Raw genomic sequence first — 15813 nt, forward strand, 5'->3', positions numbered from 1 at the left:
TCTAAACACGCCGGCTTTAAACTTTCCGGAGAAAATACAAATATATGCCTGATATATCGGCGAATTGAGCAATGAAAAATTGTTTATCATAAGCTGCTGGCGTTACCTTTTCCTCACCAATGCAGGACAACGTTGGTTGGCGGAGTTTGCGGAGGCGATTTCAATAATGCCGGCTCGCACCACTTCTGGACTTTTTTAGATCGCATGATAGTCTCTCACACAAGTATGACCTCAAGCCGGCGGCAAGCAGAGATGTTTTCGGGAGGCGTTCCTTTATTCGGGAGCATTTGTTCCGGATTATAAAAATCGTGAACCTTTATTTCAGAACATATAGGAGTTCTCTCAAGTGCTACTCTGTAAAAACTCTTTTCCACTTCAATGTTTTATGGCATCTTATATGCCTGCTTCTTTGGTTTGTTTTGATCATTTCCATTTTTTTTGTAATTCTCAATTCTTGTAAATCCTTTGTTTGGCGCATAAAGCCTACACATTCTATGGAAGCCTCAGCATTGAAGACCTGACACTGGCATTGCTTTTCAGCCCGAGCCCAACTTCCAGGAATTCGCTGTGTGTTCGCGCTACGGTTTTCTTGTTGCTTGCAGAGAGCTCTATACGCTGCTCCCGTAGTCTTCTGGGGAGGCTCTTTCTTTCCTACAAGCGCCCTGAGATTTGCCAGTTCTTTGTATAAAGGGGCCATCTCTCTGGTATGTTGACTCTTCCAAGAGTTTCGCATACCACGAAGAGTTCGGCGTGCTTTGGCTATAGGTCTGCAGGAGTTCTGCCATACCGCATTTCAGTCAACTGCGCTCGACTCTTCTGGGGATGCGAGGCGTCGTGTAACAAGTATTGTTTCGCAGCTGCCATGGGCGCCACACAGATAAAGGCTGGGTCAGTTGCCAAACTAGCAGCTGTTTTGCGGCGCATTCACTTTCAGCCTATAGACATAGCTTACAGCTGCGGCCACGGATTACGTTGCTTGCTTAGCAGCTGTGATGTGAGTGCACCGCACGTGATGCATGGGTGGTGGTTCACAACTTTCAATCGGAGGCCGCAATAATGAAAGCTCTTTTATAGAAATGGCCACCCTGCGGCTTCCTTGTGGAAATAGTAATACGTATCAGAGTAGTTTTAATTCACAAAAGCCGCAGTGCCCTACGCCTGTTTAGGAACACTGCAGTTTCGGTGAGTCATGCCATCAAAATCCTTATGGGCAGTACAAAAAAGATGGCTACCAAGAACCATTGAAAGAGTATTTTGAGACAGTACGTGCGAGATAATTCTGAGAAGAACAACCGCAACGGGAATTTTTGCAACAGCGTTTTTTGGTGGCTTTGAGCATGCCTAAGCACGTCCTTTACATTGGTTTAGTTATTTATATCCCACTCCTAATTCAAAATCAGTAGATAGCGTTTAGATACAGACCGTAGGATTAACAGACAAGGCTAAACAAACATGCCATCAATAAGCTTCTCATAGCGAGATTACACTCAGCTAGAAGCCGTTATCTTCACTTTTGGCTGGTGCTGATCTTGTTTATTAAGGCAATTGTTAGTTTAGATATCGTTCGATCCTTCCATTTTAGCACGTCCTTTGAGTGTTAGTGTGTATAATGCGTTTCTTAGGAAGACAAATTAATTCCTTTATTGTCAGACAAATAACGAAACTGTATTGTCTAAATACAGCCAACCTTTAGCGGTTCGCTCTTGCAATAATAATACGAAGTCGTGTTTGCGCAAGACAGGTATTGGAGCGCCAGTAAACAACTGTAGTAAGCGTGCGCTGTATGGCGTCCCTTTTTTCCTTTCTGTGCCTGCGCTCTTTCATTGCCTCATAATCATGCATAACCATCTTGCCAACAGCTCGTGTTCCTTAACTAGAGATGACGTTCGGTGACACGCGATCGCAGTCCAGCAATGTGCGTATATAGCTTGGGGCTCACTTCCAAGCTTCTTAAACAGCAAATTTGGCTCCAGAACATCTCGAAATGAGAAACCAGAGGCAACGCTCATGATGTTGGGAATAGTAAACAATTTTTATGCAGTAGATTGGGTCTTCAGATGGACAATAAGAGAAAGAGAAATTAAGTTAGGGCCACTGTGTTGAACAGGGGGTTTGTTTCAAAAGCACCTCAGAACGCAGTCCATTAGAGAACACACTAGCGTATTTAAAGCACGAAAAATTTTCTAGCTGTTGATGCTTCTTTAAACACGACTAGAGAAATAATTAGTCAGGAATTGGCTGGAACAAATGTTATGCACGACGAGAAGCAAAACACTCGCGGCTTTTCGTTGCGCTCTAGCACATTCTGAAAAATGTTTTTTTTTTAATTTCGCGCACGCACAGAACCGAAGGTCGCGTTCCGGCGAATGTCTTTAGCTAGATTGATGTAGGCTAAGACGAGGTGGCTTTTTCTACTGAAGTAAAGATCCGTATTTCGGCTACCTTTTGTTCCTGATAGTACTCTGGCGACAAAAAATAGCCATAGGCGATAACTCGCCAGTAGCGTTACTCTGTACCGAACCTGTTTTTAATCGCTGCAAATGGTTTTAAGCTTACAAATAAGTTTGTTTACTGCGCTTTAACAAGGTGTTTTGTATGTGTGGCTCCGGAGAAATATACAGTCCACTGCACTTAATCCTAGCCACGTTATTAGCACGTATTTCGAACGATATTTGTTTCCTTAGGCAATATGGCGAGTGAAACAAACATTTTAGCTAGCTTTACCAGCGAAAAAAATAGTACTGTAGTGAAATAGCAATTCCATTGTTGCTCGTACAAAAGCAAGGTGGTAGTTGTAATTTCCACTCTGATCAGGAACTAACGCTAAAGACCAGCTTTCTCTGCTCTATATAGCAGGATGATTGTGCAGTTCACGCGAGCTCGGCCTTCGTCGAGGAAATAGCGGTGTGATACAGGACCGGAGGAACAGAACGCAGTGAAAGCCACAGATGAGCTCACTTCCATGTCATTCAATGCGTCATTTTTCTTTGCCTTCATTTCATCTGCATGTAGAATCTTTTGCCTTTGACAAGAAGCTCACAATTAAGGGTTCGGGGGGAAGGGAGAGCCAGAAATATCATGCTAAATACCCTCAAGTTTCTAGCGAGTAAAACTATGCTACTATTCGCGCACATCTATCTCCAAGTAGAAAGGGGCTCACCAAACGCCAGTCTGAGGGCAACGGCCAGGGCAAGTACTGAGGTGCAGCGGCTCATCTCCGGAGTTCCTCCCTCCACATGGCTAGCAGAACCTGAAACGATTGCTCAGAACTGAATAGCCTTGAATTCCTGAGCTCATGTACTGAGGTCGAAATATTGAAGCGTGGTACGCTAACTGTTCCTTATGAAGCATGTTGCTGGTTTAAAGCATGCAGAAACTAATAAGAAACCCACACTAGAGCGAGGGCTCTTGCGCGTTCTACGTGTAGGTAATATTATTCATTTGCAGTTTCTTTTTACTTTCTGGTATAAACTGCAACCTGCTGGTACAACAGCAATTCGGCACACATATTATACGCGTCGAAAGGCAAATGTAGCGAGAGGCATCAGGGTTCGCCTGATTCGGCCTGATTTTACTAGCTACATCAGCAAACACTGCATGGCTTGTTATGGACAAGCAAATCGTGTTCGCTCACTATTAGCACTTCTTTTTTATTGCTAGTAAAAACTACCTGTTCTGCAGAACGCTTACACGACATCGTTTAGAGCATGGCTTTACTAATGCAAAGTGTATTCATCAAGTATTTAACACCTTTACAAAGCTCTGACTTCGTAAACTTTTTCTGCCCTTGATTTGTAATTCTTTAACGGCAAGCTCAATGTCGATAACAGTTTGCATTCAAATTTTAAATCGGCCACTAAAAAACTCACACGGTCATTTACACTGTGCAACTCTGTTAATTTTTTTATATTATACGATACGGTTGGTTGGCTTATGGGTACCCAGTAGCCAAAGCTACTCAGGCTATGATGGACAAAGTATTATCCGGAGCTCTCCACTACCGCGTCCCTCAGTGCCAATTCTGCTCAGACTATCAGGGGTGCGGTAGTGGAGGGCTCCGAATAATTTGGACTACCTGAGCTTCTTTACTTGTGTTGACATCGCACTGTACATGGGCCTCTATTATTGCGTCTTTGGGGCCAACAGCCGAGCACCATAAGCACTATAGTTTACGTTACGTTGAGGTAGATATTGTGACAGTCACTTCATACCTCTGTACATCTAGAGTCCTGTGATTAGTTTTCCACGCCCACTCGTCTTGGTACTAGCTCCTCTCTCCACTCTGCCGCTCTAGACACGCGGCGCCACCGATGACGGTGTCCTCTGGCTGGGCCTTTCGAGGCACCTGCCGCATATCGGCAGTACTACATTCTATCGCTCATGGTATGTTCTCCTGCTGGCTTTCACTGAAACCATCCTCGCGTTACGCAATCATACGCTCCAGCCGTAACGTCGGTTTTCAACTTCAACCCTCCTACCACTCCTTCGAAGGTAACTGCCCTCCGCGATATTTCTAAGCCTGTCACCCTCGGCTGGAGCTGCGCGCTGTTTCCATACCTTCATAATTACATGGTAATCACCCTACGGGTCTTCCAGTGGTCACCACCTTTGGCTTAACCCTTTCATGCCCAAAAGTTTATTTTGCAATCGAGAGAGATAACAAGAGAACTGCCGTTTAAATGCAGACAAAATATCATGAAACAATTAAAAAATAATTTGTTCAGTAAGTAGTGAATTGTTACTCCTGGGCAATCTAGAGATGTTCAAGCAGTACTGAGTGCAGCTCCTGGTGGGAGCGGCAGGCAATTTTTAATGCAATATCCATGATAGACAAGTCAAATCTAGGTCGGCTTTCTTTTGGTGTCCTCGCGCGCTAGGAATTCGTAAAAGTGGCCAACAGCAGTTTAGAAGAACCGCTTAGCGCCCTTTGTCATGTTCCTTGATTTAGAGCATTGTTTTTGCGAAGGTTCATTAAAAATTCAAGTCGGCAATGGTCAACAAAGGGTAATCTCGCCTTGGATGGTATTCTGTGTCGCTCTTGTCGCTTTCGATGTAAACACCAGATTTTTCTCTATACGACCGAAAAATGGTCTCCTGGACTTTCTCGTCCATGGGTAACCTCGTGTACTCGATCTATCTAGATGTAAAGACATTCTATTCTTTCAACTCAGATAAGCACAAAAACTACTACATCGAATGGAATTCTGCAGTATGCAAGCAGTTGGTCAACTGCGAGAGCTTGTCTCCTTTGGCATAACCGTTCTTACATAGCAGCCACGAGCGCCCAATGTACCTCCTGAGCAACACCATTGTGTGAACCTCGTTCGCAATCAGACTACTCACGGTAGGATAATCCCACCCAGTTTACGCTAGTCGACAAAGTATTTCAGATTATGCGCGGCATGCGCGTGGCTGCTCCAAAGCAAAAAGGTCCTCCTGTGAAGCATGAATCAATGAGTGCTGCACCGTCATGCCGCACCACCTTCCGCGTCGTTCACGTGTTAACCACCCTCCGGTTAGTTTTCCGAAGGTCTCGGAATACCTTCCTTCTTCCATGGTAAGCGTCCTCGTCTTCCCTCCAGGTTGAACTATATCTGCGTGCTTCCAATCGCAACCGCCCACCCGTTGCGCCTTTTTTCACTCTCGACACACCTTATCCCTGCTACGTTAATTACAAGCCATTCGGATCGCGTGGTAACTACCCTTCGGTTACCCTTTCTTCTCGCTTCAAGCCCTCCTCCTTTCACAGCAACGTCCCTCTGAGTGGCTCCCGTGGTAGTCCACCCACCTCTCACGTCAACTACTAGGACTGCAACTACTTCTAAAACTAAACATTTTGACAGATTTGCCTTTCTGGTTGGGTTTGAAGGCTTATAATAAACTGCACATCTCCAACCAAAATTTTAATTTTAACCCAAAGTTTCGAAGCCGACTCGGCTACTTTAACAGGGGTGAATTATACCCCTGTCACATGGGCACTTGTAAGGCCTTAGGAATTAGGGTCCTTTGCCCCAAAGGCGCTTTACGCGCATCTACACGGCAAAGCGTCGAGACCTTTGCGAAAAAGGTCCGTAGCCGCAAAGGCGGCCGTCTGCGGCGTTAAAGTTGCTTGAAGGAGTAATCCAGACGGCAATGCCAGCTAGCGACCTCAAATAATAAACAATGGATGCAATTTTTAGTCTTTAAAACGTAAAAAATATCTAATTTATCTCATTTAGTGGTTAATTTTGCGTTACAGTGCACTTAACCGTAGAGGAGGCTATGATTTAAGACATCTACACTGCTAAATAGGACTTGAACGCTTTTCAGCAGTCGCATCGACACACACGTGCTTGCGCTTCTCGCTTTGTTGTTTTTTCTTCGTTTGTTCTTCATGGCAATTAAACACTTCGTTCTAACGTCTTGCGGTTTGTCGCTCATGATTACGGCAGTACCCTAACCAGGCACAACCTAATTTATTTGAAATACGCACTAGGACATAAGCAACAAAGCACTCTTCTCACACACAACGAGAAGCCGACCGGAAAAGTGCGCCTACTGTGATCAGACTGGGAACGGTGAAAAAAAGAAAAGAAACTTTTGTTTAAAAATATCCGTTTGTCACCGTCAGAACGCTTGTTTATTATCGTGATAGCTACTTTTTCAAACATACACGAAAGCACTCTTATCCTCTTAGCTGAAGTGCTACCGTCTGCATTAATTTCATGTTACTAGCGCCGCTTCACACACAGCGCTGACTTTTGGCATTCACGGAGGCCGCGTCCTAGCTCCTTTGGATTTTCCGTGTAGCAGCGCCGCTGCTTCTTTTCGGTTTTCCTCCTTTAGTGCATTAAGACAAATTTACGGCAAAGGCCGTGAAGAAGTACCGTGTGACAGGGGTACTAGGGCAGTAGCTAGTGTCTTTTAAGCATGAAGGGGAGGAGGGGGTCAAAGGAACGACCGCTGTGATGCGAAAGGCAAAGGCGTGGGGGAGGGGAGGGGGTAAGGCTGTTAGTCACGTTGTCCCACTGCAGGGAGGCGGTCAATGGCGACTTTTTTTCGTTGAGCTGAAGAGCGAAGTCCCTGGGCATATACTGGGGGCAGGTTTTTTTTGGGCGGTTGATGTTGTTAGGTGTGGCTTGGATGTGCCAGGATTCCAGAAGGAGCCTTTCGTGGTAACTTGTTTCGGTTCCGAGGATGCGGTTTTCTTCGAAGTTGATTCTATGGTCGGAGTCCTCGGAATGTTCGGCTACTGAAATGCGCTCTCTTGCGAAATCGCGGACGTCATTTTTGTGTTGCTGAATTCTTTCTTTGAAATTTTTGGTCACGCTGATGTAGCTTGCGTCGCAGTCGGCGCAATGAATTTTGAAGACAATGCCTTGAGCTCTTTCTCTCCTCGGCTGGTCTTTGGGAAGAGGTAGGCATAGCGCAACAGTGTTTGTGGGCTTGTACGCAACCTGGAGACCATCTTTTTTTAGGATTCGGGCGACTGTTTCGCTGACACCTGCGACATAAAGTAAAGTGGCGTATTTTGGTGGTGGTGTTGCTCTTTGTGCGTTCATTTCTTGGCGAATGTTGTGTTTTGACGTCGAATGGTTTCTTGAATAAAGTTTTTTGGGTAGCCGTTCATGATGAGTTCTTTGAATATCGTGCGTTGTTCTTTTTTACTGTCAAGTTCTGCGCTGAAGTGTGTCTCAGTTCTTCTGAACTGCGTCTTCACCACTGATGCTTTATGGACTGTCGGGTGGTTCGAAGAGAAGGAGCCGAGTTGGCTTCGAAATGTTGTGTTAATATAAAGTTTTTGCTTGGAGATATGCAGTTTATAGTCTACTACTTCTAGTACGACGCGAAACCCAGGAGCAGGCTCTTAACTGCTGTCGCAGTAAAACCGAGAGGGCGTAGTCTTTTTCTTTGTCCGGAGAACTGCCTTCTTCCTCATATAGTTTTACTGCAAAAGCAGTACCAGTGTCTTGTTAACAATATTTATTTATTCAAATACCCTCAGGACACGAAGGCACTAAAGAGGGGAATGGGAAAGACATAGATGCAGTGCAGCACAAAAACAAATAGAATAAATAATAACGCGGCGAAAGCTGAACAAAGCAAAACACAAAAATTGAGGCAAAGGAAGCAAAGGGGAAAAATAAATCCCAAAAACAAAAACATTTCCGGCATACAGCAAAAACACAGCGAAAACGACCGCAAAATAAAACTGACCAAAATCTACTAATAGAGGTTACATATGGCAGTCTTAAAAGAACTTGGGTTAGTAGTATCGACAATGTGCCTGGGAAGGTGGTTACAACTGTCAGAAGTGTTGCGAAGAAAACAAGAAAAAGCGTGTTTAGTATGACATGACGGAGCACCTACTTTGCGAAAGTGATCGATGCGGCCTGAAACATATGTAGGGGTAGTTCGTAGCAGGCTCTTAAGGACAGGATTGTAGTAATAGATCTTATGAAATAAGCATAAGCGAGAAGTGTTTCAGCGGAGTGAATGCGCTGGCAATCATAAGGTAGTTTTCACAACGGTCACACTGGGGATACGGTGATAATTGGGAATTATGGAACTTGACGCACAGTTTTAAACAGATTCGATTTCAGATGCTAATGATGACAGGTTAGGGTCCCAGAAAAATGCAGAATATTCCACTTTAGGCCGAACAAGTGTTTTCTAAAAGAGCAATTGTATTGAAGTAGAAGAAAGGGAGAAATCTCTACGCAGGTACCGCAACATGCGGTTAGCTTTGTTAGTAATAAATTCCACGTGCAGATTCCAAGAAAGATTAGAAGTTATGTGCACACCACGGTGCTCATTAGAAGACACAGTTTCAAGAGGAGTATTATTGATGTCGTGAGTGGGTATTTCAGTGTTACGTCGAAAAACACACGTATGTTTTACACTTATTAATGTTAAGTTTCATGTCGAAGGACAGAAGTGTCAGAGTCACTGTTAATATAACGGCAAATAACACAATTGTCCGCAAAAAGACATACGGAAGAAGCAATGTTGTTAGGCAAGTCCTTAATATAAATGAGAAAAAGTAGGGGCACTAGGGCAGAAACCTGGGGAACGCCTGAGCCCACTGAAGAGGAACGAGAGTTTTTTTTATTAGCAGTCACGCATTGAGAACGATTAAAGAGGAAAGACTGAAGCTACTAATTGATGCTAGGTTTGAGATTGAGAATATTTAATTTTAAATAAAGTAACTGGTGAGAAACTTTGTCAAAGGCTTTGGAGAAATCGAGGAATATAAAGTCAGCCATGGAACCCCGATCAAGAATTAAATGAAGATCCTGTGTAAAGCATAGAAGCGGCCTCTCGCATGAGAATGATTTACAAAACCCGTGTTGGCAATGACTGAAAAAAGAATTTGACTCGAGAAAAATGGCAGGGTGAGAGCAGATGGCATGTTCCATGATCTTTTGCAAGAGATGCGAAGAGGTGAAGTGGGCTGATAATTATTAGGAGAATATTTGATCCCAGCCTGGTGCAGGGGAACATCCTTGGCCATCTTCCAGTCGCTAGGAACCCATCCAGAGTCAAGAGATTGTTGAAAGAGTTCATCAAGAATAATAGCACTATACACTTTTATAGTTTTCAAAAGTTTCGAGTTGATGTTATCCACTCCGCATTATGAAGACATCTTCAGCTGTTAAATTATTTTTTCGATGCCAACATGGGGTTCATAATCAAGAAGTCGTGGAGTGGGTAATGAGTAATTGCGGTATTTAATTCGGTAGTAAAAGTTGCTGTAAACACAGCATTAAGAAAATCAGCATACATTTCACTGGGTGTTTTATGATCGTTTAAGGTTTTAAGAATAATTGTAGATAAATCAGTTTTCTTAACCGCGATTCAAAATTGTTTGGGATTATTTAATAGCATCGACGGTGGTGTATGAATAAAAAATGACTCCATAGCATGTTTTAGTGCTTACTTATATTAAGACGCAGCGGACCTATAAGCATCCCACCGGGCCAAAGAATTGGACAGTTTGGCGGAGTGAAACAGACGTACGTTTATTTTTGTTAAATAGCCGTTTTAGTGAAGAACTAAACAAGGGCGAATATTTGTTAGTTATCGCTTTTCTCAGCGGCACATAAGAATTTGTCAGAGACTCAATTTTGTGCTTAAAAATTTTCCAGTTAATTTCGATTGGACGGTTGCGAAAAGAGGCTAAGTACACATCGACAAAAGCAGGGACTTTACGTTTTATGGCCTCAAAGTTTACATTTTTTAGTCACAGATGTATTAAGAATTGTTATTCTGGCGCGGTGACACGACGTTCAATGAAAAATGAAACATACAATGTTCACTTAAGCCCGGCAAATCAGATATTGGAGCAACAAGATTAGAAGACGTGGTAAGAACAAGGTCTAAAAGGTTGGGTGATGAAAAGGTAACAGGAGTAGGCTGAGTAAGAAGTCGGGAGAGATTAAAGTCGGCACGTGCATAAGCGCAAAAAACCATCACACTCCTTAGAAGGGTCGGCATAAGAATGTACATTTTACCAAATAAAAGTTGGAAAGTTAAAGCCTCCTACCAAAAAAAATAGGAACGTTTGGAAAACGAACGGTATACGCGCAAACAGCATCATGATGTTTTTCAACGAAAGAGGAAATCTACGAGAGAGGGCGATAGCAAACGCTCAAAATCAGTTCTTTTTCACGCGCGCGCGCAGTTCAACCCAATGCAGTTCTAATCTGGTAACAGCATGAAAAGGAGAAAAAAATGTGTCGGCAACAGCTACCTAAACATCACCACCACTTCTGTCGCCCCTTTCTTACCGATAGGTGGTAAAATGCTTGTGGCAATGAAAGATTTCTGAGCTATCAACTTTCGCTGAAAGCCACGTTTCGGTAAGGCAAACAATGTCAGCATCACATGCGTCGATAGTCGCACAAAGCTCATCGCGTTTAGGCAAGACACTTCTATTTTTATTATACAGAAACGATAATTAGCAATTGGACAGTGATGGGTGCCTACTACCCCTCATGCATCGTTAATCTGCAGGCGATTCGGATGAAAGACTTGCAATGACACGAACTTCAGAAACGCTGTCATTAAGGTGGTCGTAACAGTAACACCTACCGTACATGTAAAGCTTATTATAGCGCAGTTTGAATTTAGACTTTAGAGCAATACCAAATTCAACGAATTTTATCGGCGCCTGCCGAGACATGAGAGAATAATCTTCGCTTACATTAATGCCGTTATCTTTCAGTTTATAACTCGAGAAGAAATTATTCTGCCTTGTTTTAAAATAAGAAAACTTCGCAATAACAAGCCTGCCTTTATCTCCAGAAAAAGCTTCATGTCTATGAGCCCGTTCAATCGATAGTTCTGATGGTGGCAAACTCAAGGCAGATGCAAGTACAGTCACAACTTTTTCTTCAGTTTCATCCCAGGACTCACAATCGGCGTCAGAAAGGCCATAATACAGAATATTATCACGGCGCTGCCTCTCTTCGAGTTCTGCCTGATAGCCATCAATTTCGGATTTTCACTAGCTAGGCTATCAGCAAAACTTCGTAGCCGTTGACACTCCTTCAGAAAAGGTTCACTGGCCACAGTTTTTCCTTCGACCACAGTTAGCCTACTACCACTATCTGATAAATGATTATGAATTGCATCCTGACTTCACTTGATTTCATTCACAGTACTGATTAAGTCGGTTTGCTCGGAATCTATTATGGCGGTTCGAATACTCATATCCTGCAGCAACCCACTCATATCACTCAGCTGCTTCTGCTGTGCATCGTCGTCAGCTCCTGCATCTTGGGAACGAATACTGCATCGCGGTCCTGGGTTTTCTTTCACATCACCGGACAGCAGAATCAGCTCTTTAACAACAGCGCACTAATATAGCAAAGACAAAAGTATTCCCGGACGTGGGAACAGCAACAAGCAGGCATCGTAAGATTTACTTGCGTAAAGACAAGAGTCAGGACTGACGTGGGCAAAGAAAAGAGCGAAATTGAAGAGCCGCCTCACGTATCTGCTCCCACGCCCACTCAAAGGTTCCGGGACACGCCAGCAGTTCTTATCGACGGCGAGTGTTTATGGCATAGTCATCCGGGTGGCTTAATCCACGCGGAAGCGATCCAGCAGGGTTGGCAGTGGTGGTAAAAGTTTTCACCGTAAACGCTGACGAAGCAAGTTGGCGACTTGCTGCATTCTGGCCCTTCCGAAGTATACAGAGCGCCAAGCTGTAGAGAAGCTGTAGAAGGTTCAAGCACTTCACAGGACGACCAGCGCACAGTGTTTGTGCAATAATTTTTAACAGCGAAACGTTTTACTATACCCCTTCGCAGCTTCTTCAACGTGTGCGCCGTGGGCGTGAATTTGACCTTGAAACAAGGAAAAACCACATGACAGCTATGACGTCACTCAGCCGCCGCCACCGAAACCGAGCGCTCGCCTCTTCCTACTCACGTGACAACCATGACGTCATTCAACCGGAGACACGCCGGAGCCGTGCGCTCTCTCCATCTAGATAGCCTCCGCTGCCTTCCAGCCGGTGCCAACGGAGTGCAACAGCTCTCGACAATTTCACGGCAGCAGTCGTCACGGATGGTCCAGGAGAGGCGACTTGTGTGCTGTCTAAATCCCTGAAGATCGCCGCCGAAGAACTGAACTTTAGTCTTTACCACCAAGCAACAACCAAGTCTATACAAGCTTTACCAGGCTTAACTTTCAAGCTTTCTCTTTAGTTACTTGGGTTTAGCCGGGTTAAACCATTGCCTAATTTCTTTTACTTGCTTTTCCATTACCATGAAAACTCTCAATTCATCACAGCGCATTATGTTTCCTAAATCTTCTACACTGGTCTCAATGTGCCGAAGGACGTCTTTCTTTACACCGTCACGCCACTTTGGTATGCTGTACCCACTTTCTGCTTTGAGAACTTGCATTCACGGTTCGAGATAGAAAAACTAGATAGTAAGTCAGTTAACACGGAGACAGTTTTTCAAATCTCTTGAATATTTGGTCTTTACATCATATACTGTGGACATCATCAGTGATTGAGATTGCCAAGTCCAAGGTTAGCATTAGAAGCTTCTGAATTTAAATTCTTATGCTTAGATTAGAAGCGTTAGTCTTGTTAAAAATGATGCTTCTTTTCAAATGTGCTTTATATTAAGAAGCTCGCCGGAATGCAAAAAGATGGCACTCGATTTGCGTACTTGAGCCAAATTGAGCTAGCACCGAGTTTTCGCTATTTTTAGATCATTTAGCATTCCCACGCTACGGTGTTTGTCATGGTGTGTCTGCTTTGTAAAAATGAGTCATCGGCTTTATAAAGCAGGCGCTTCACCCGTCACCGGGGTCACGTGACATTGTGGCGTTATTGCAACCTCTCAGGTGTATATGTGATGCACCTGGCCACAACCCGTTGGCCAGGTTTTCACCTGACAAAGCTGGCTTAAAACAAACACACAGAAGCTAAATGTGAGAAACGGCCACTATTAGTCCTAGCCGACTAAGAATATTCTTGAGTTTCACGATCGTTCATGAGGGCGGCAAAAAAGTTATTTGATATCCGAGTGGGCGATATTATTAATGCACGGTCAACTGAAAGCAGTTTTCGAAGCAATTGTTGATCAGTCTGCACTAAAAAATTTCGCTGCTGCATCTTGTTTGTTCAATTTTGTACTCGTCTGCTTGTGCAATTTTTTAATTCAACTCGCATTTTTCACATTCTTCTACTGCTTCTATTTGCAAATAGAAGCAGTAGTATTCGTCGTATTAGACATAGTAGTCCAAAACAGCTACAAAATTTTACAATATTATTTTTCTTCCACCTGATTGCAGTTATCTAACCTTCCGGCAAAGAGAAAGATATTGAAAACAGCACTAGCTTACCTAGTTATTGAGACTGTAGAGCTTCAAAAAACACCTCCGTGAAGTCAGCAGATAGCAACGACGTGGTATCAACTCATGGTCTCTGATTGTTTACTAATTTTGTTGCCCTTTTCCCGCGAAAAGGCTGCCCGCTCGCAGGTAGAGGGCGGAGTTCCTAAAGACAAAAGACCGAAGCAACTGTTAAAAAGCCAGAAAATACTTGGACTATTTACGCGTCAAGCTAGGCACCTGTGCAAAGCGACACACAGTATGTACGAACATGTAGACGTAATAAAACTACAGCTAGGCAAAGGTATACCTATCATCCGCCGGCACAGAAAACCCATCTGCCACACACGAGCGCACATGTGGTACTCTATCACGGGACGGAAACCGGAATGGAAAGGTGGGACGTCAGGAAAAACGCAGACCCGATGCTGACTGAGCGAGTGTCTACAGGGTAGACTGGAGAGAAAAACTCGGGACCCCGCATTTCACATAATTACTTGCAAACTCAGTGCAAACCCTCAGTGTGCGTTTTCAGACATATGGAAATAACTCCGAAACAGCTAAAGGCTCACGCCCCAATTTCAGTCCTAACGCTAAAGCCATCCGCCGTTCGCGACTCTTGGCAGAGTAAACTTTTCCGGGAGTAATTGCTGCTCAACGCTTCCTTATAAAGCAGCTTTCTAATGGCATTTTTGCTTCAAGTTAAGGGCATATTCCAGTTATGGCGGCAAATGCAATAATAGGAGGTAAATTATTTTGCTTTCAAAACAAATGTACAGTGTGTCTCAAACAATCTAAACCAGGGTTTAAAAATGCGCCGATGCACTGTAAAACGGCAGGACTAGATGCATATGGTTGGCTATCGTGTGGAGGAATTAAAACTATTTTGCATTCTGTAACTTTCATAATTAGTCAAGATTAAATAACCAACGTTGCAAGCGACGAAGTTAGGCAAAAAATTCTAATTAGAAAGTTGAACATTCCACAAAACATCCGTTTGAAGAGTTTCTTACTATCAATCTATTACGTATTGGTTGTTTTCCGCTTACTGCTAATTCCTGCGAAATAAAAGTACCACGTAGCATGCTCGCTTGCGCGCCAAGATTGCAGCGCTCTCAAACGGCAGGCGTATACACAGCTTTCAGCCGGGTGTGCTGCAGTACAGCGACGCAGGAAATTGATGAAATTTGAAGCAGTGATATGCTTGGCTGCGGCGTTGCTTGATAGCGATAAGCAGGCGCAACGCTTATCGCTTGCGCTGGTGTAAATCACATAACCAACGCCTGCGTCGCTGCCCTATATTTATTTAGGAAGCAGCACACCCGGCAAAAATAATCCATTTGTGGGCGGAACGTTTGTGAGCACTACAATCTCAGCGCAGAGGCGGGCATGTTCCGTAGTGCTTTTTCAAAATTATTTCGTAGGCCTCTACAGTAAGCGGAAAAAAACTAATGCTTGCAAGAAGAAGACGAAGTGTCCCTACTAAGGTGCCTGCACATCGCTCCAGTGAAAAATCTCGCCATCCGCATAAATACGTTCCTTATATCAAGAGAACTGACTTCGCACCATCTGAGGAAGCTCCCGAGGATTATGCGCCGTCTGACAAGCTGGCAGTAAGCAGATGTCCCTCAGTCATCCCGGCAGCTGGACTGGGCTCCGAGGATAGGCCTAAAGGCACCGGTGACGCGCTGGCAGAGGTGGCTTCGCCGGCGTCGGTCCCTGCTCCCGGTCCATCAGCGGCAGCGCACATCCCGCCTTCTCCAAATGCGCCTCAGCCCGTGAGCGATCTGCCCTCTAGGCGAAATTCGGCAATGGCGGCCCAGCCTCCACTGCTGGATGGGGCTTCAACCATGCAGCGTGAGGAGGAGAGCTCTCCAATGAACCTGTCTTCAGCACCTCCATCCGTGCCACCGGCTTCCCGCAGTTCTCAAAAGCGCCCATCAGGGGACACGGCACAGGATTCGTCTTCTGCCAAAT

The 15813-nt window shown here is 44.3% G+C and overlaps 1 protein-coding gene across 1 annotated transcript in view; it reads right to left on the minus strand.

The window, feature by feature from the left end:
- Positions 1 to 1659: 1659 nt before the first annotated feature.
- Positions 1660 to 15813, minus strand: part of LOC144121654 (uncharacterized) — a 65732-nt gene continuing 51578 nt past the window's right edge. Inside the window, exon 3 of the transcript XR_013312660.1 lies at positions 1660 to 1978. The gene's annotated coding sequence lies outside the window, so the exon portion shown is untranslated. The remainder of the gene's footprint in view (positions 1979 to 15813) is intronic.

This window comes from Amblyomma americanum, chromosome 2, assembly GCF_052857255.1.
Source record: "Amblyomma americanum isolate KBUSLIRL-KWMA chromosome 2, ASM5285725v1, whole genome shotgun sequence".
In the NCBI taxonomy this organism is placed as follows: Eukaryota; Metazoa; Arthropoda; class Arachnida; order Ixodida; family Ixodidae; genus Amblyomma; species Amblyomma americanum.